This window comes from Gopherus evgoodei, chromosome 12 (genome assembly GCF_007399415.2).
Source record: "Gopherus evgoodei ecotype Sinaloan lineage chromosome 12, rGopEvg1_v1.p, whole genome shotgun sequence".
Classification (NCBI taxonomy): domain Eukaryota; kingdom Metazoa; phylum Chordata; order Testudines; family Testudinidae; genus Gopherus; species Gopherus evgoodei.
Genome location: NC_044333.1, coordinates 31,474,822 through 31,494,190, shown reverse-complemented (window position 1 = coordinate 31,494,190; position 19,369 = coordinate 31,474,822). Strand labels below are relative to the sequence as shown.

General features: G+C 39.6%; 1 protein-coding gene across 4 annotated transcripts in view; it reads right to left on the bottom strand.

The window, feature by feature from the left end:
- Positions 1–19,369, bottom strand: part of WWOX (WW domain containing oxidoreductase) — a 672,980-nt gene that overhangs the window by 369,532 nt on the left and 284,079 nt on the right. The gene's annotated exons all lie outside the window — the stretch shown is intronic.

The following is a 19,369-nucleotide window of genomic DNA, read 5'->3' as shown; positions in this document are numbered from 1 at the left end:
AACTAAAATTCACTGCAAGTTAACTTTGGCTCTCCTACCCTTGTTCTTTTCACTTCCCTCATTTTATTTTTTCCTTCCTTCTAATGCACACATTGGTCTTTTCCTGAGTGTTTTATAGGCTATTGCTCCTTCCATTTTTTTGCTACATTCTGTAGTGCCTGCTCCTTCTTTTTTCTCCCCTTCTCCTCCATTACCTGCCTCTTTCTTTCCTATGTTGTTTTCTCCTTCCTTCCTCCATACCTTCACACTCCCCCCTCATCCTCTATCACTCCATTTTTCTCTCACCTTCCCCTTTCCCACTCTCTCTGTACTCATCTCATCTTCATCTCACGCATTCTTCTGCCTTCCCTGACATCTCTCACACCATCTCTCCTTTACCTACCACCCAAATGTCAGACACACACACACACAAAATCTACTACTACTACCATCCCAAAACTTTCTCACTGTCTCCTCCCCACAAAAATTCACACATGCTATCCTAAGTCTACCTCTAACTTCTCCTCCCGTGTCTCCTATCTCTGTCCATCCCATTCAAAGTTCAGTCTGTCTCTCTGCCTTTACCTCTTTATGCTTCCCGCCTCCCTGTGGTTCCTAAACATGGGAAAGGAGCTGCTCTATTCTGTCTCCTCCAGATAGAGGCCACTTGAGGGGGACTTTGTGCCTATGTCCCAGGTGAGCCAAATTTTCATGACAGAAGGTTTGTCTGAAGAGTTTGAGGCAAGGCGGGGGAGGGCACCCTCTTATGGATTGCATCATGATATGTACATGTTTGTGCTGAGCTGGGTGTTACTTTAAGTCTGGGTTCAAGAATTAATGGAATTGTAGCCAGCTACCTATAGATCCCAAGCACACATCCGTGTGTTTCCTGGGATCATCCAAAGTGGCAAAGGAAATGTATTGTTAAGCAAGGCTTTAAACTTAACTTATTGGAAACACATTTAAAATGTCAATAGATGAGCTGGTTCAAAGGCCTGGGTCACTAAACCTTATGCTTTTTGTAGTCATTTGTCCAATGAAGGCATAACATTGATACTAGAATGTGAAGAGATGGCAAAGGTCATCATTACACCTCCCCCAGGCTAGCACCAGATTCCATCCTCCTAGAGCGGACATACTCTATTCTGATTATTAAACTAATATTACATGTTGTGTGAAATCCCAGCCCCACTTAAATCAATGGTAAAACTCCCATTGACTTTGATGGTGCCTGGATTTCATGTTTGTTCTTTACCAAACAGCTGAGAATAAATTATCCTGCTTTTAGTAAAATATCTGAATATCGGGTGGTGTCAGGAAGAAATGCAGGCAAATACACACAAAAATAATTGCCCTCCAAAAGAGTATTTATTATTTCAATTATCATTATTCTATGAATTATGCAATACTCTCTTTTTTAAAACAAAGGTGTTCTCATCCACATTCAGAGAGGCAATAACTTTCCTCCTATGCCTTGATGTGTCAATATTGTTCATTATTATTCCAGTAGTGCCCAGTACCTGCAAGACACTATCAGTACACATAGGAAGACTATAGACTGATGTCAAAATGCTTAGAAGACACTCTATACATCATATACCATAACTGTTTTCCAAAAATGCTTCTCAATAAAAGGGACAATGTAACGCTACTGTAATTTCACATGACTGGTATCAGTGTTGTAAACACACTGATTTATCTAGCTTTGACCCTTCTATGCAAAAATCCACCAATCTTATGGGCCTTGGAGCAGGATTACATTACATATAATCTGTGTTTTCAAAAAGTATCATGGCTGAAGCAAAATTTGCCTGGGATACCAACAGGTGACTTTTTCAGTGAGTAGGAAATTGTTTATAGTTCCATGAAGCCTGACTGATGGCTTCAGATCTTTCTGAAGATGATTAGCTCATGAATCATCTTTGAGCCTATGTTTCAAAGAAGTCAAGATGATGTGTCTAGCTGAAGAAACAGGAGATAATTAAGGTCATCAACTGGTACTTGGGGGTCACACTGCATGGCACTTTTCATGCTTAGTTTTGTGTATTTTTTTATTATTATTTTATGTTGCATTTAGCCTTCTGAGAAAGCTAACTGGGGAATCAACCTCTCTCACCCAGATCTATCCAATATGCAACAACTGGTAAAAAATGTAAATGTAAATTGGTTAAAAATATGGTAGCATTGCTGTGACCGATCTCACAAATGTAGAAACTATCAGCTGTGTGAACTGTGCAGAGGTAAAGCGGACAAATGCCGACTAGTGAGTACGTTAATATTGCTAAACTGATTCAACTTGTTCCAGTTTTTAACCCACCCTAGGACTGGAAGACAGGAGATAGATCACTCGCTGAATTGCCCTGCTCTGTTCATTCCCTCTTAAGCATCTGGCACTAGCCACTGTCCGAAGACAGAATACTGTCTAGATGGGCCATTGATCTGACCCAGTCGAGCCATTCTTATGTTGTTACCCTTCAGGAGGTCTATACAAAGTACCTAATATATGAATGAGACACTATATATTATGCTGAATTTACACATTTTTAAAAAAAAACTATTGCTTTTAAAAGAAATACAGCATTTTAAACCAGTTCTTGAGCATTCTAATAAGGAAATGTTCTCTGTTTCCAAGCCAGAACTGGTCATTTCTTCCAGAGAATATGATGTTTGAAAATCAGTTCCTCCTATTATAGATTTCTCCCTCAGCTTGTAGAAAATCCATGATTCCCTAAACATTGGTCTTTGAAAGCACATTGACTAAAATCTTCATGCCTAATTCATGAAGTGTAGTCTGGAGATTAGTGGAGCTGGACATAGACCAGGAATACTTTATCATATTCTAATAAGCAGAGGCTGAAAATTGCATTTCTAAAGCTACAGTATTAAAGGGCATGCTGCAAAACATGACCCAAACATAACTCAGTAGTTCTACACTGTCTGTAAAGGCTTTGATATGATAAAGTATGCTGACGAGGGGAATAAACACAACTAGAAATTTCTGTATTTAAAAGAGAAAAAATCCCAGAAAACGCTCTGTGTATTCGTCAAAGAACATATTGTATATTATAAACTCATATAACGTGATCCCCATGGAACAGCCCTTGTACTAGTATCGATTATTTGAACACGACATGCAACATCATTGCAACAACAGAAAATTAGACATGTAAGCAAATGTAACAGTAAAAAATGCTAGCAAAAATAGTCTACAAGGCTAACGTAACTGTTGCCATAAAATACTAAATGACATCATGACATATACTGCACCAGGAAAGTGTGCAGAAGGGACATGAATATTTCTGGCTGCTATGTTTATTTGTTTTATTTTAACAGGAATTTGTTCATTGTACATTTTCCCATAAGCATATGTTATACAGTTGCTCTGCAGTAACAAGGACTCTTTAAAAAAAAGAAACAAAAAACACCTGGGGCTTTAGTCTCCCCATTGCTGGATTTGTGGGTTGAGGTGGGAAGAATCATCTTTCACACACAGATCTCCCCTCTCACACAGAAGGTGGGCAGTGTCCATGGCAAGATCTCTCCACTTCCCACAGGAGCAATTTATAGGGTCAGAATCTGTACAGGGGAAGGAGGTAAAGACTGAATGACCCTGCACTGCGTGGGGGAGGTGCCACATTGTCCACCTCTACGTCCAACTCCACTCTGTCAAGGTTTATTAAAAATAGATAATATAGCACAGGACAATATTATATTTGCCCCACATCTGTGTGGTGGGGACCCCCATGACACCTGCAACAGGAGAAGTTCTGGAAGCACAGTTCCAGTACAGGTGCACAGAGCTCCCACCAATCCCCTAGGCTGTGAACAGCTGGTTCAATGGCCTACTCTGTGCAAACAGGCTCTGTCCCAATGGTGAGATATGGGGCAATCTCTGCAAGGGTTTTTACCGTAGAAGAGGGCGATCCAAACCCACTCAAGTAACTTCCACTGAAGCAAATGGGAGTTACTTATATCCTGTTGGTAGAAGAATGATGCCTCTGGATTTTGTTTTAACTAAGAAACTAGCACTTGCCAACAGATATTAATACACGTACAGCAGCATTATCTTCAATTATAAATAAAAGAGGAGCACAAAACCGCTTGGTCCTCAGTTGGTGCAAATTAATTCATCACTGATGTCAATGAAGATACACCAATTTGCACTAGCTGAGAGTTTGAACACAGAATTAAAAACCCACTATGTTGTAACTATTTTTACTGGTGACTACCACAGCAAAACAGTGACAACTAAACATCACATATGGGGGGGGAGGGAGAGAGAAGGGGAAGGAGAAAGAAAAGGTTTAATAGCTCTTCATTGTTCCACTAAAATTTCATCAGTAATACAATGATACTGACCATAATCATCATAGATTTAGCATCGATTCAGTTCTCATTTAATATGTTTCCTTTGCTCACCATTACAGCTTATTTTTTATATCTACATTTATCTGATCAGGAGAATTCAAAAATACTACCCTCTATTAGTAAGGTGATTTATTAATTTTTATCGAGTCTTAAAGCATCAAGGTGGTATACAGAATTCCAAAATCCCTCTATATAGGGATCTCCGTGTTCACTAATGCAATGCAGACACGTATGGAGTTGGACGTAGCAATCAGTCTAACTGCCACCAGTGCTATATTACAGCGTTCAGGCCAGGAACTTAAGACTGTGTATTATGAGGTAACAATGACATATGGTTGGGTTATCCTGACTCGGGATCATTGGAGCTGGATCTTTAGATAAAATAATCAAAGAATTTTAATTACATGCTTTATTGGGTAACTATGCAAACTCATTCTGATAGCCTTTGTCCTTCTGTTCTCCTTCTCCCATTTTGTATGTGCCAGGTCTGAATTTAGATTGAAGATTTCTCTTTATTTGTGCCTAGGAAGCACCTAGCAAACTGCTGGTCACTCAGATAGAGTATACAGTCTCTATGTCTGTTCAATCCATGGACTCTCTGAAAAGTATCAATCATTGCTAACCTGGTGGTGATTTTTGTGACATATCCACCGAGTCCACTAACAAATGGATTGAGACTAATCTAACTTTACATGCAGGAGGGCACTGACAACCATCAGACGGTAATGACATTTTGTCAATAGTAACCAAGGCAAGATATGAAACCGTGTCCCATAATAAAGATAAAAGGATGCATATCCTATAACGAATAACGAAGTTGGATGAAGCTGGCCATTGCTACATCCCATAAGTACTCCTAATCATTTGATATTGTTAACCTTAACTGGTAGATGTATGTGCCTTTCTCAGTACATCCACATAGTTTGTAGCAAAGAAAGAGGCTGTACAACAGCTGATGGTAGTGGAGGAGATATTAATGGAATGCGAAGAATCTTCTTGTTTGTAAATTAGAAGCACTAGCTGCTGTTTCTGTTTAGCCCTGTTTTATGGAAGAAGAGAAAACAGCCTTGATTTACAGCTGCCATTGCACTTGCTGCTATAGGCCTTTCCTCTACTGCTCCTTCTGCCATGATTGCAAGGTCTGTTTCCAAATATATTTTTGCTGCTGTTGGCATTGCAGCATCTGAATCTGAATCTACAGTGGCTGTCATGACGGTTGCATATCACCATGCAACTATTTCTGCTGCTTCTGCCAACATAGTTGAAAGTGCACCTGAATTGATTACTGATACTGTTTCTGATACCTTGCTGAAATCTTTGGAAAACTTTCCAATTTATAAACTGTGCTGCTGGCGTATCACAGATTCCTTTTCTCTTAGTTGTCATTAATTGGTCACTGGAATTAAACAAATAACTTAATTCCTTAAGAGTTCATCTGTACTTTTTGCAGACACCACACTTGAAATCATAGCAATCCTTTCTCTATGGTATTACAATGAGTTGCTCTGGATATAAAGAACAAGGCGAGAGAAAAAACAGAAAATATACATGCTGTATAAGCAGAAATGTTTCCAATTATTTCTTTCTCCCCAAACTTTTTCATCTGAGACTTTTCTTCTATCTCTGTTCCAGCTGTCAACTGAACTAATTTGGAGAAGAAGTAGTAACAAATGCTAGGCTTGTTTATATATGACTGAGTGCTGCATGCAGATGAAGAGGAAACACAACTGATTTCACCATCCCATTCATTAGCCTTGTCACAAGACTTCAACAGAACAAGCCAAACTGACTTCTACATCCCAACCAAATTTCACTTAAACAAGGTTCACAACCAACCTTTATATACGTGCACATGCTGAGTTTTCCCAGACAAGAGGTGCGTGTGCACATTCTGTGGCAATTGCATTGGTGCCCATGGTCTGAAACTCTGCAGTGGGCCCAGTGCCAGGTGTCTCTTCCCTGACTGCATAGCTCACTTGACAGGATTCCCAGCTCTAGTGTTTTGTGTGGCTCATAAGCAGCTTAGAAGCTAACCAGGACCTCTTGCCCTGGCAATTCACTCTGCTCCTCTGAAGCTTATAAACTAAGGAGAATCATTACACTGATGACTCTCTCTCTGCTCCTGCAGAACAGATACCACAGTTCCATAATCACATTTTTCATTACCGTTTAATATAAAGGAAACCTGCTTGGCTCAGGCATGAAGAGTAACTTGTACAACATCTATCAATCAATGGCTAAAATATTTAAATTAATGAAAGATAAAAAGCTATGATCACCGCAATCAACACTTATCTAAAATTAGCTGGTATCTGATTACCTTCTGCCATTTGGCTGTGACTATCAACTGAGATTTCAGCAAGTGACTATCAGAAGATTTTCTGAGAAACCATGACCAAAGTTCATAATAAAAGGAGGTCCTCTCAGAGCCTAAGACTTAGCTAAAGGGCTTTTATTTACCATTTTAACAGTAGGCACACAGGAAGCTTGGCATGGACTGCTGTAGTAAGAAAGAATGAATAGACTGAAAGGACCACATGGACAGAATTGCAAGACTTTGAACAAATGAAGCCCATCAATCGCAGGGACTGACAACCTCTGGCAGAATAAACAAGGCAGAAATGATAGTAACATCAGAATTAGGTATCCTGAATGTCAATGTTCCCATGTGCCCATAATCAAGAAAATTGATAATTCTCTGAAAATTTCTCCACTTCTTGCTTTCATTCTGTTTTTGTATTTTGCCCTCAACCCCAGTTGATTCCATTACTAGTATCTCTGATAAAAAGTGAGTTCCAATTACTGTCTGTGTTGCAGCTGGAACCGAGTGCTAAAGGCTTCCAAATTCCTGATGGTTAGTTTTCAATATATGTGGGAGGGGTAAAAGCAACAAGTGTCTGAATATATTTAAAGGAGACCAGGCACCTTTCCTCATGTCTTGTCAATTTATGGCAAGGTTGTTGTATAACCTGGCAACCTTTATTACACAAGAGCTGCCCCTCGTGGAATAATTTGCGTCAGGGACCTGCAGAGTATGGCAAATCTATCTGCTAAAATGTTGGATTGTGACTGCTAAATGCCATTCCTTACAGCTCCTGATCTGTCACTCTGACAAAAACAGCTTAAATATACCATATGAAGAAATAATATCCTCACTTCATTTACAGAGTAATCTTCCCTTGCTTTGATTTACCTTCATGTGAAGATGATAAAGCACATCCAGGAATGGCATTCAAAGCATAACTCTCAGCTGTCCTCGTTTTTACTCCACATAATACATGGCTACCTTTTCCCTCCAGCTCACCCTCCTATCTTCCCTTTGCTTCCCCCCCAGCCCCTTTTCTGCAGCTGTTCTTCGCTGTGACTATTATGACTTTTCTCCTTGATTGCATTCCTTCTGCCCTAAGATTCCATAGTGTCTACAACAGATTGCTGTAGCTTTTGGATTTTATTATTAAAAAGTGTAAAGGAATCATGGACAGTGGAGAAAGACAAACAGAGGAGCAAAAATAAGAGTGCTCCCCTCTGTCACAGTTCAGGGGAAGTGTATTTGCCCCTTGCGTTCGAGCAAGGGCACCTACTCTAGGCTCTCAGCTCCTTAGCTATCACTTCTCTTGGGTGGAGACGTGTAACTCTCTCTCGCTCTCCTCTGACCAAGGTTTTTCCAAGCTGCACCTGACTACTCCACTGAGAGTTCCCAAGCAAGTCACGCTGTCTAAGCAGACCTGCTTTGCTTTCTCTTCACAGGCTATCAACAGCATAATTGCCCACAGTTATAAGGCACCACACAGCTTTTCCTAAGCAAACACATTCATTCTTAAGGTGAAAGCATTACAGAAAAAAACATATTAAAACAATAAAAGAGCCTACACACATGCTAATAAGCTTACCAGAGATCATCCCAACTCAACAAGATCTCTGGTAGAAGTCAGTCCTTCAAACGCCATATAGGGGGTTTTCTACGGTTACTAATTCATAACGTCATTTGCTCAGTACAAGAACCCCTAGGAATCTGAGAGTCACTGTTTTATACAAATCGAGCCTCTGATCTTGTCTTCATGTAACAGGTGATCAGCAGACAAAGGTCTCCTCAGGACAAAGATTCAAAAGGCTGAGTTCTTGCATAATCAGAAGGGGCCTATTTGCATATGCCTTCCCCTAGAGATTCCCTGGAAAACCCACTTAACTTTAGACATTCATTCTTGTCTAGTCTTTGAAGCTCATAACACTTCCCAGGGTTTACATTAGTCATGTCTTCCTCCTAGAGACATTACACAAGATCCCATGATAGCACATACACATTTACATTTTTACTACAATGAACTCCTGAGACACAAACTTAATTCAATAAGGTTTGTCCACAATACTACAAGAAATTGCCATGTCAGTCACACCCTCTCTGAGAATTGGATTGGACCGAAGTGTAAATGCAGTAAATCCATTGGCATCAATGTCAGACACCAGAATTCTCTAGCGTACATACCAAAAGTTCACTAGGCCCTCACAATGATCATCACCCCTTATGTACAGCAACATTTATTATCATAGAAAATAGGCTATAATAAAGGTATTTCATGGATGCTTCCCAGAGAAGAGATCAACAAAGTTCATTATAAAGACGATTAGTGATGCCTCTTCTAGGCAGCCATCCCTCAGCTGCTTGCTAACAGACACATTCTGAACTCTCTCACAACCAACCAAAGACAAAAAATATAAAATAGGGTCAGATGCTGTTGCGTGGTTCTCTTCCCCACTGTGCAGCTTGGCATATGGGAATCACTGGATGGCACAAAACTGAAGTAAACAACTCCAAGCCAACTGCTCTCCCTGCCCATCCCATAGGCAAACAAGAGTATTTTTGAATAAGCTGCGGCAGTGGCTAAATTTGATTCCTAAGGACTGCTCTCATTGATGATGGATTTGACACCCAGCTGGGCTGGAATGAGGGGAGAAGAAAGGAGGCATTAAGCTACATTTCCCTCCATCATTCCAGGTTCTGTGAGAAATACACTTCAGCCAGATTTAGGGATCTGGCTCAGACTTCAAAACAACAGCTCTCTAAATAGCGCTTTTATGTTAATTTCTGCGGATTTTCACATATTTCACACATGGATCATAGACATGGTTTGTTGAGAGAGCAAGAATATGTAACAATTTCCCAAGTAACCCGAACTTACTCCTACCTCTAAGATGTACAGTTAGTATATCACCTATGGCCATCATCAACATAATAAACATTTTAGGGGCTCCTAGTTCTGAATTCCCTGCATTCAGAGAGAAACTAAAAATCACTTTTCACAGCAAAAGAGGCCTTAATTGTTGAAAAGCGAAGAATGTAGCAACTGCATAATTATTAAATAGGAAATAATAACAACTTTAATACTTATTTATTGAACTCTATTTTTATTAACATTGTATCTACATTAACTAAACTAGACTAGACTATTTGCTGGAAAACATTTTTTCAGAACCACCATTATTGTTTTTCTAAAGAGAAATTGTACTTGATTTAGACTACATGCAAGCAAACGTACAAAAATGGCTATAACTTAATAAATGTAATGGCTCCTGACAGCAATGAATTTGCTGTTCATTAGGATACTTTGCATTTTTACTAGCAAAAGGCTGTTGCACAAGTATTCTAACACAATGCAATACAGAGGAGAGCATCACATTTTGCATGAAGATAAAATCATCCATCTCAAACTACATTAAGACAAGATATTATCCATGATAAATGCCCTTCTGCATGTGCGCCATTTTCCTCTCACTACTTTCCATACATAATAGTTTACAAATTATATAATATATGAAAAGGGAGAAAATAGCATTTTATCTGATCAGCATCTCCGTTTACAGTAATCAGAGAGAGAGAGAGAGAATGAATCTTATAATGTTATTTTACAGCTTGCTTCCGGTATAATCAATAAGACACTTATTTTGAAAGATTCATGTACGTTTAGAATCAATTATGAATGGAAAAGATAATGAAAAAGGGTGTATGTTAGTGGTTGAAGATTTGTTTGCATGAGAATTATGCTTTTTCCATCTTACTAGATTTTTCCAAATGATGAAACACAATCAAACTATGTAGTAAATATTTTTGTTCATCCAGTTAAACCAAACATGGTTCTGAAGTCTGAACATGTTTTACTCCTAACGCTCCTGGATCATGTTCTCTGAGAGCATAGATTTGAAGGATATTGTAATTTTTAATTATCCTATTTGTAATACTACTTTTAGTTGGAGGTCCTCTGGCCAGAGATTTGGTTTTGCTTGTTTTACACTACCAAACATGACATTATTTCAGTATTTATTACACACACATGAAACAGGCTCTGGAAGATAAACATCAAGCAAACATAAGAATTAAAATTCAATAAATAACTAAGTCTTCATTTTAACAAACTAATTGAACAGTCCTGTTTTTACAGTCAGATCTTATTGCTTTTGAAGAGAAATTAAGAAAAATACATACAATTAAGGATAGAGAAAAATAAAATCAAGCAATAGTAAAATATCGCTTCTCTCTTCGATCCTCACAGTTTAATTTATGGAAAGCAATAGGCAATCCACACAATCATACTAATCAGTCCTGGGCCCGGGCTTTACTCCCCCAAGTCTGGGCAACATTTGGCTATGTAGCTCACATTTTCCTTTAGTCCCAATGGAATCAGATCACACCATTTCTTTGACCTTATTCCAGACTATTTTCATAGAATCATACAAATGTAGTGCTGAAACGGACCTCAAGAGGTCATCTAGTTCACATTCTCCCTCTCTCTCTCTCTCTCTCTCTCACACACACAGGCAGGATTAGGCATACCTTTCACCCACTTTGGACAATTTAAGATATAAGTCCATGCATGGTACAACACTGTTGTCCGAGTCTTTTTCCTTCAGTCTCCAGTGATCTCATGATATGGAAGGTTAGCTCTCCCAGAAAGAACATCAATATTCTTGAGATAAGCTGGGTGAGGTAATATCTTTTATTGGCCCAACCTCAGACAACTTGTCTCTCTAATATTGTTAGATGAACACAGCTACAACAACAGTGCATATTGTTAACACTTGCAGCTATCAGGCAGATTTTCAGATTTTCAATGACCTCTTTTGGTGACTCTTATTCTGCCCATAAATCAGTAGCTTATCTATTTTAAGTAATCTAAATTTTGCCCACAATTATTTGCACTTGCAAAATTGGAGGCTCAGTTGAGACCAGACTGAAAAGCTGTCCCTCTAAGATTATCTGATCTTTTTTACTAAGGTTTTGCTAAGGATTTTATACATATAGAAATGGTATCTGGAGTTCATTTACCTACAATAAACAATGACAAGAGTTCACAGTGATCATGTTTTAAGGCACAAAAATTGCCAGGTGAGTTCAGAAAGCAATTCACCTAAAGTGGAGCCAAAGACATAGTAATGCACAACTAAAGGTATATGATGGAGACTTCTCACCCTCCCTTTAAGTACACATCACAAAGATAGGATGCCAATTTAGATGATCCATGGCTTAATACTAGATTAGAACCTCAACCATACCTGTGTATAACCAAACTAACTCCACTAAGGCCATGGTGTTTCACTGGATTACATCGGTGTAAATGAGATTAGAATCTGGTCCAATGTATCTATTTAGGGGATGAATGAAAACTAATCTACAACTTCTAATCATGTAAGTCTCCAAAAAAACTAAAAACAAAACAAAGAAACACTGCAAAAGCAGGTTATTAAGGAACATACATTGTGTGGTTAGTAAAATTAAAAAATGGCTCGACAGCTCCCAAAATAAGGTATATGTACTTCCACCCTATGGACTTCAATTGACTAAGGAAAACAATTATGGTTAAAGGAGCAAATAATCATTTCTTCACCTACTAATATTACCAACCTCAAGCATTCAAAAATCGTAAGCCAGATCCTAAAACATCATACAATTTGCTTAAAACCATTACATTTTATATTTAATATATTTTGTATCCCTTTTAGATGACTTTTGCTTTTGAGTCTTTCAGGCTCATTTTTTAAGCTTTTCTCCACAACCAAGAGGACTAGAAACTTCATGTTTTTTAAATGCAAGCTGAGATTCCCGCACAATAATATGACTACTGGAACTGGGGCTTAATAAAAACACCCAAAATCATGAAACTCAATATAATTACAGGCTGGCAACACTACAGAAGGAATAGCTGAACTCTGATTATAGTCATCTGAAAGCGTTATTCACATTAAGGGTACGTCTACACTACGAGATAATTCCGATTTTACATAAACTGGTTTTATAAAACAGATTGTATAAAGTCGAGTGCACACGGATACACTAAGCACATTAATTCGGCAGTGTGCATCCATGGTCCGACGCTAGCATCGATTTCCGGAGCGTTGCACTGTGGGTAGCTATTCTGTAGCTATCCCATAGTTCCCGCAGTCTCCCCCGCCCCTTAGAATTCTGGGTTGAGAGCACAGTGGTTGATGGGGCAAAAATCATTGTCGCGGGTGGTTCTGGGTAAAAGTCGTCAGTCATTCCTTCCTCTGGGAAAGCAACGGCAGACAATCATTTCGCGCCGTTTTTCCCTGGATTGCCCTGGCAGTACGGCAACCATGGAGCCCGTTCAGCTTTTTTTTTTTTTTCTTTTCTTTTTTTTTTTTTACAGTCACCATATGTGTACTGGATGCCACAGACAGAGGCGATACTCCAGCACCACACAGCAGCATTCATTTGCTTTTGCATGATAGCAGAGACGGTTACCAGTCATTCTGTACCATCTGCTGCCAGTGTAATTTGGCAATGAGATGACGGTTATCTGTCCTTCTGTGCTGTCTGCCATCATGGGTGCCCTTGGCTGAGATCGGCCGGGGGCGCAAAAGCAAAACTGGGAATGACTCCGCGAGTCAATCCCTCCTTTATGGTTTCTAAAAATAGAGTCAGTCCTGCCTAGAATATGGGGCAAATGTACTAGAGAAGCAGTGTATCAGAAAGCACAGCTGCTCCGTGTCAGATCCCGCAGAAATGATGAGCTACATGCCATTCACGGGGGGTGCCCCTGCAACAACCCCACCCATTGCTTCCCTCCTTCCCCAACCTTCCTGGGCTACCGTGGCAGTGTCCCCCCCATTTGTGTCATGAAGTTATAAAGAATGCAGGAATAAGAAACAGTGACTTGTTAGTGAGATAAAATGAGGGGGAGGCAGCCTCCCCGTGCTATGACAGTCCAGGCAGGACATTAAGCGGTGCGGGGGAGAGGAGCCCAGCATGCCGCTGCTATGATAGTCCAGGCATGACAGAATTTTTTCTTCACACAGGAAAGGGAGGGAGCTGATGGAGCTCAGCCCCCAGCAGCTATGATGAAGACGGTTACCAGCCGTTCTGTCCCATCTACTGGGAATGACCAGGAATCATTCCTATTTTTACCCAAGTGCCCCTGCAGTTATCAAGCATTTACCGTCTGTCACTGGGGAGGGAAGAGGAGCGGATACTGCTCTTTACTGCAGCAGCATCGCATCTACCAGCAGCATTCAGTAGACATAGGGTGATATTAAAAAAAGTCAAGAAACGATTTTTTTCCCCTTTTCTTTCACGTGGTGGGGGAGAGGGGGTACATTGACGAGCTAGTCCCTGAACCACGCCGGACAATGTGTTTGAACCTACAGGCATTGGGAGCTCAGCCAGGAATGCAAATACTTTTCGGAGACTGCTGGGGACTGTGGGATAGCTAGAGTCCTCAGTACCCCCTCCCTCCCTCCATAAGCATCCATTTGAGTCTCTGGCTTCCCGTTACACTTGTCACACAGCACTGTGTAGCCTGGAGATTTTTTTTTCAAACGCTTTGGCATTTCGTCTTCTGTAACGGAGCTCTGATAGAACAGATTTGTTTCCCCATACAGCGATCAGATCCAGTATCTCCCGTACGGTCCATGCTGGAGCTCTTTTTGGATTTGGGATTGCATTGCCACCCGTGCTGATCAGAGCTCCATGCTGGGAAAACAGGAAATGTAATTCAAAAGTTCAAGGGGCTTTTCCTGTTTACCTGGCCACTGCATCCGAGCTGAGATTGCTGCCCAGAGCGGTCACAGTGGTGCACTGTGGGATACCGCCCGGAGGCCAATACCGTCGATTTGCGGCCACATTAACCCTAATCCGAAATGGTAATACCGATTCTAGCGCTACTCCTCTTGTCGGGGAGGAGTACAAAAACTGATTTAAAGAGCCCTTTATATTGATATAAAGGGCCTCATAGTGTGGGCAGGTACAGCGTTAAAACGGTTTAACGCTGCTAAAATTGGTTTAAAGCGTAGTGTAGACCACGCCTAAGACTCCACAATTCCTTGCAACATCAGCAATTGTCTCAGAAATGAACTCTGTGGCATCTTAGTATCTCAGTACATCCGTAAGGGCATATATAAGTACATTCGAATTAGATAGCAAATGTGAAAAATCGAGACAGGAGGTTGGGGTAATAGGGGCTTATATAAGAAAAAGATCCAAAAATCGGAACTGTCCCTATAAAATCGGTCACCTTAGTCTGAATTGAGATATTTCTGTTCCTAACCATTAGGATTTCTCCTAATACAAACATTCATGCAATTTTTTTCTCTCCTGATTCCCTTTTATACTACTTCTGTCAATTCCTTGTTGTTTTTAATTTAGCTGCTCTGGCATTACCTCTTAAAACACTAGGAGGATCATAAGCTCTTATATCATGGGGTAATGTGGATAATGCAGAGTTCATCCAATATTGTACAGATGTATTCCCAGCAGCATTTCCATTAGGGACTATCTGGGATCTCAAAGGACCTTCCACAATGTCAAAAAAACACTTGTGTGGAGAAGACACCCTAAACCTCTCTGTTTGGTGATGAGATACTTCACATGAGGTATTCAATTACATCTATAACAGGCACTGCAGAAAGAATATTTAAAGTCTGCTTTGTCCTTGACTCTTGATTCTGCATGTCAAAAGCACTTAACTCTAAACTCTTTGGATTACCAATACGGCATTAAATTCATTGACTTCTGTACCAGATTATCCAGTACCAGATGCACTGACATCACACATGGAGATATTGATGCTGTTTTAATTATATCACAGAACCAGAAGAGGCTTTATAAATTCTGATGGCTTTCTTTTGTTGAAGAGGATAAGTAGAATCCTCCTACCCAACAGCCTTCACTCCACAAAGAAATGTTTTTATGTGAACCCCAAAAAATTAAAAAAAAAATGATTGGGAATTTCTGATTTATGAAACCACAGGGCTGTCCACACTAATCTACAGCTCCCGTTGGTGGGTCACATGCTGAACTACATTTGAGTGGTGGTAAGAAATTAATTTCCACAGCTGGTAAACTAATTTACACAACTAGGTTTCTGCAAAGTTTAAACACTCAGTATAGTGGTGCCCCTGAAGCCAATGGCACTATATTCACTTGGACAGTGAATTTATCAATGTATGATGGCTTTAAAACCACACTTCAATTTGGTGTTTAAAATGAGACACACTCAGACAAAAACAAAATCTGATTTCTCTCCCTCTTATCTTCTACAGGGTCCTTTGATCATCAAGGGCAATCCTCAGTTTTCTACCTTACTCCTCTGATTCTCAAAGCCCTGCAGTGTGAAGACCATCCTATCCTATAAATTAATGGAGACATCCTATCTCCTAGAACTGGAAGGGACCTTGAAAGGTCATTGAGTCCAGCCCCCTGCCTTCACTAGCAGGACCAAGTACTGATTTTGTCCCAAATCCCTAAGTGGCCCCTTGTGAGTGTGGATTACCCTGAAGTCTGTTACTACCTTTCCTCAGACAGAGGGATCGTTGATGACATAGGTGACATGCCTGCTTCCCCACAAGAACGGAGTATGATGTGATTCCAGCTCTTGTAGGCCCAGAGTCAGAATCTGGACTCCTGTGTGTGCTAACAGATATTGCTACCATTTTTCCAACAGGTCAGTCTTCTTTGTTTCAATATTATTGAGGGGTCTCAATCACATTAACTTCTTTATACTGGAGAATGTTTAAAATACATCAGAGTAAAATCTACACTGGCTATTCAAACAAGTCCACGTATATACAATAAAGAATTCCGTTTCTTAACATTTCTTTGCAACTTTCATAAGTAATGGGGCTACACCCTAAAATATGCTCCTACCCCAACCAACTGAACTTTAAACCAACAGCCTCTCCCATTGGAATACACCTCAGAATTGAGAGCTGCATCTTGCCATCACCTTGGTAGTCCTGAATGATATTTTGATCAAATTCCATCAGTGCCTCCCTCTTTTTCTTGACGATCTTTCTGAATGGCATGCAGTATTATCAGGTCATTCAGAAAGACTTCTAGGTCTCTCTCCTGATGAGTATTAGAGAGGTAGCTGTGTTAGTCTGGATCTGTAAAAAGTGACAAAGAGTCCTGTGACACCTTATAGACTAACAGACGTATTGGAGCATAAGCTTCCATGGGTGAATACCCACTTTGTCAGACGCATGGAGGTATTCACCCATGAAAGCTTAGTTCCGATACATCTGTTAGCCTATCAGGTGCCACAGGACTCTTTGTTGCTTTCTCCTGATAAGGCCATTCACAGTAATATTCTTCACCCTGGTACAGCGATGCATCTAAAATGAGTATTGCTGGAGTGTAAAGCCTATCACAGCAGTTTAGCATTTGTTCCTCTCCTGTGATATTGCTATAAAAGAGGGGTTATGATCAGTGATCATCTAAAGTTATGCAAGGCCTGTACAGGGAGGAGCTTGCAACTTATATATACCACTAGAGTTTCCTTCCCACTGGAGCTGGGTATAATCTCTAGGCCACAGTTTGACACACGTGTACACTATACATTGCAATAGCATTTTTAAAAAAAAATATTAAATCAAAGATCTTAAAGAGGGAAAATAAAAAATATAGCTAATGATATCATACAGTGAGTATTTCCACCAGAAACCTAGTAAAACCTGAAATATGACAATCTTTTCTGGATAAAAACAATGCATGCAAATTAAGCCTAACTGTGACTTGTTGCTTGCCAGAAATTGCATTTCCATATTACTTTCTTCCTCAATCTTTTTACATTCCTGTCATTAACTAACTCTTTCTACTGACTTCAAGAGAAACAGAAAGGCAAAAAGGATGCTGAGTATAAAATAAATCAAAGAATATCCATATATAAAAAAATTGATCTTTTTTGCATGTCTGACACTCTTTGACCATGTATTGACCATTTCTGACCATTTTGCACAGACAAAACCAATCAATAACTTACTCACTCAGAATATTTTCTACTCTTATAAAGCAAATTATGCAGAGTAAAACAGTACAAAGATTGTATGACAGTAAACACACAGCACTGCTACCAAGAAAGCAGTCTAGCCTTAGAAACATCAGGACCAACCCGAGAGTTATTCTTGCACTGCCTGGAAATGACATATTTAAAACAATGTTTTGATGATCAAAGGTAAACCTGACATATTTGTCAGTTTTCCTGGGAGCCTGGAGTGATTAGATTTGGGGGTCAATTACTTTAAGGGCATCTGGAGACCACAAATTTAAATTTCAAATCGAGTACAAACATGATAAGCAAAACTTTTATTTTATAAAGTACATAAAATCAACTTATACTACTAGTTGGTATGGGCAAAATCTTTCCATTAAATTCTCTCATCTCCAGATATAGACCTACAGTTACAAGAGATAATTTTGCTGACAAATAACCTTGATAAGTAAAGGTGAGGCACACAGACAATTGATTGATATTACAAACTTCTTCAAACTGCATGCCAACACTCATCCTCTTCAAATTAAACAAGAAAGCACTAGGTTTCATGTTAAACGCATCTACACTTACAGAACATTTTCCAAAACGCTAACAATAAATCTAAAAAGAAAATCAATACTATTAATTTGAGAGATGGATGCTAGAAAAGCAAACCTGGCATCAGTGCAAAGGGTTAAACTACAAATATAGTAAAATAGTGTAAAGGTGTTTTATACTCAGAATAAATTTGGTTACAGGTTTTTCTAATCCAGATTTAAGACCCATTCTACGTATCTTTCCATGTGAAAAAGGGTACAGCAATTGAATTTTGAATGTTAACACACATTTTCCCAGCTATAGAAGGTGTTGACTTAAAGCCCAATGAATACAATAGCCACATGTTCACAGTCCTTAATTGTCTAATTAATGTAGTGTCATTTTAGCAATTAACTCAGATGACCATATGTAACTTTTTTACAAATAGCTTTTTGCTTACTATGGCCAGAATACTAAATATCACAAAATATTTTATTAAGACAGTAAAAACTGAACATTTTTAAAAAGCCAAATATAATTACATAAGTCTATCGTACTATGGATCTCACTATCACATTTATTCCCCCTAAACTGGTTTATGTATTTTGTGCAAGGCTGATTTTTGTGGATCCAATTTTAAAACATGGGTTCCAAAATCCACATTTTGGTATTCCTAACTCATTTCAGGCAATAGCAGAGCATAGCATGGGGTTGTAAAAAACAGGTGTGGCTTTGGGCAGTCAAATTTGAAACCTGGGCTCACTGTGACTTACATGCAGATATAAAACCTGAGTGCCCCATGTGCCCTACAAAACATTGCAGATCGTCAACTAGCCACTGTATCACAAGCCAGTTGCTGAAAATCATGTTTCATCCTTATGTGGGTGGACCATAGAGGGTGGAGGTGAGGTGTAAAGAATATCCCAGCCTTTGCAACACACAGATAAAGACCACATAACCACCAGATAGAACTGTGCTCAAAGGGACAATGGAATTCTTTGTTTCTGCTCCCAATGGAAGACACAGTGCCTCAAAGCAGTTGGGATGAAATGAGGACTCAGCCCTGCTCCCCCAGCATTGACCAAAGAGAGGAACTAGCAGCCTAGCAGACTGCAACCCACAAAGGGCGCTCCTGTAGGTGTGGAGAAATCTCGGCCGGCATGATATATCGCTCCAATGAAAGGCTGTACCTAGCAGACACTATGGAGTCTGAAGGACTGATTCTGACA